Source organism: Alligator sinensis, unplaced genomic scaffold (assembly GCF_000455745.1).
Source record: "Alligator sinensis unplaced genomic scaffold, ASM45574v1 scaffold1493_1, whole genome shotgun sequence".
Taxonomy (NCBI): domain Eukaryota; kingdom Metazoa; phylum Chordata; order Crocodylia; family Alligatoridae; genus Alligator; species Alligator sinensis.
This window is the reverse complement of record NW_005843339.1, coordinates 97,804-100,447: the sequence shown is the minus strand read 5'-3', so window position 1 is coordinate 100,447 and position 2,644 is coordinate 97,804.

The following is a 2,644-nucleotide window of genomic DNA, read 5'->3' as shown; positions in this document are numbered from 1 at the left end:
ATCTAACCTCCTCTTGAAGACCCCCAGGGTAGGGGAGAGCACCACCTCCCTTGGGAGCCCGTTCCAGACCTTGGCCACTCGAACTGTGAAGAAGTTCTTCCTAATGTCCAGTCTAAATCTGCTCTCTGATAGCTTGTGGCCATTATTTCTTGTAACCCCTGGGGGTGCCTTGGTGAATAAAAACTCACCAATTCCCTTCTGTGCCCCCGCGCCACGAGCGTTCAAATATTCCCGCCAGTGGCTCTGCAATGATGTCGGCCAGTGCCTTCAGCACCCTCGGATGGAGCTCATCCAGGCCTGCCGACTTAAAGGCATCCAGTTCTTCCAAGTGACTCTGCACCATCTCAGGGTCTACGCATGGTAGGGGGGTAGGTGTGTGGTGGAGCACCTTTTGGGGTGCTCACCACTTGAGGGCTCTCAGGCTCCAAGGAGATCCTGCTTTGGAGCAACAGCTGGGGAAACCTTCCCCTGGTACCATTTAAAGGGAGAAGATGTGGGGCAGGGCACTGTGAGTGCCTGCCACTTTAAGACCAGAGCCAAGCAGCCAGCAGGTGCTTGACTGAGGCAGCCATTTTAGATCCCTGGATGCCTATATAAACAGCTCAGTTCCCTGTTGGCTGGTAAGGCAGCAACATTGCTTGGCTGTGAGGATCCATAATGCCTTGGAGGTAAGGGAGGAGCTGTAGGGGATGGATTGGAGTCTCCTGGTCCTGGGAATGACCTAAAACTGCACCCTGCTAGGAGTGTGTGGCCTGGTGGGGCTCTCAGTGGTGCAGGAGCCCCAGGAAATGCCAGGCCAGTTACCACCCCAAAAAGGTGGGTTGGGCCGCCTTAACCCCAGCTCCCACCTTTGGGTGGGTTGGGTAACTCTGGTGGTAGTTGGGGGCCAGGCATAGCTAAGGTCACCTGAGCCCTGTGGGGTGCAAGACTCTGAGAGACACTGAGGAGGGAGAGTGGGGGCCAGGCGCAGCTATGGCCACCTGACCCCTGTGCAGGGTGCAAGACCCCAAGAGGGAGAGTGGGGCCAGGTATGGCTACAGCCACCTGAGCCCACTGTGGAGCAAAGCCCTGTGGCCCTAAGTGAAGGGGGTGGTGTGAAGCCCCAAGTGAGAGGGACAGAAATGAGTAGCCCCAGTGAGGGGGTAGCCTCAGGTGAGGGGGGGCAGTGTGGAGCTCTGAGTGAAGGGGGGAGAAGAACCAGAGGGCCCACACACAGCGTTGTCCTGGAAGGGGCCTGAGCATGCTTAGACCCGGTTGGGGAATTGGCTGGCCACTGCCCTGGTGAGGGTTGTAGGAGAGGCCCAAAAGATGGTATGTTTGCCACCCAAGGCATGGACTAGCTACACCTATGGCCTAAGGGGCCTGCTCCAAGAGGGAGCAAGGCAGAATAAGTTGTCGACGGATGAAAGAGACCCTGTAAGAGAGGGTGGAGTGAGTGAGGCCCAAGTGAGAGGTGGGCGGTATGTATGTGTGTGTGACCAGAGGCCTGGCAGCACGGCCTAAGCTTGCTCCAGCTGTAGGCTGGGAGCACTATAACATCTGGATGCCATCTGCGAGGCATGGGCTGCAGTGTAGGGGAGGTTCGAAGCTGCAGATGGCGCCTCCTGGCATCGGGGCAGTAAATGGGCAGCCTCCCACCTTAATTAAGATCATTACTTAATTAATTAAGAACAAGGCATGGCAGGAGAGTCAGGTGGGTAGTGTGCCCAAAGGCAAGTGGGGAACCTAGCACTGTGGCTAGGTGGGGAGCCCCACTTTGCCACACTAATGTATAAAGAGCACAGGTTGTTCTTCCCCTTTCCACACTGTGCTTCACACAATAGGGCTGTATCCCTGACTGCATTTTGGAGACACTTACGTAATGTATATTACTGTTGTAAAATATACATTTATTAATAAGACATTTTACTGCATGTGATATGATTTTAATATCATGATGTAATGATGTGATGCTGCGTCAATGCTACATTTTAGTTCAACATTAGGGTTGTATCAGATTATACAATTTTCAGAATACTTTCATGGTTCCCTAAGTATGGATGAGAAAATCTGCTTAAATTCAGACACCATCTTATCATAGAGGAGTAGGGATGGAAGGGATCTTAATGGTCATCTAGTCCAACCCCCTGCCTGAGGCAGAATCATCCCTATACAAACCATAATCTCAACTCTACATAAGACTATCATCAACCCTGACACAACACAGACCTAACACCCTAACCTGCAACAGGTAAAACGGGAAAACCATGGTGGCCAACGTCTTGCTTCTATGAAATGTTGTCAATATATACTCAAGAGATTCTGGGTAGAGGGCCACGCAGGGGCGACACGTAGGAGGTACACGGGGGTGCACATGCACCCCCTGAGAGTACTGGTACACCCCCTGCCAGGCTGTACTCCCTGTGTAGCTGGTGGGGAGGGGGCAGGCAGGAGCACCAGCGCCCCCCTGCAAGCACTGGCCAGGGAGTGGGGCCACAAGCAAAAGTGGCTGCATCACTTCTAGAAGTGGCCACGGAGCTCCAGAAGCATCGTGGCTGCTTTTACGGTGAGTGAGATTGGCACCCTCGCGGCCAGTGGGATTGGCCACTGGGGGACCCACCTGCCCTCAGCCAGTGGGATTGGCCACTGAGGAACCCTGCCCCCC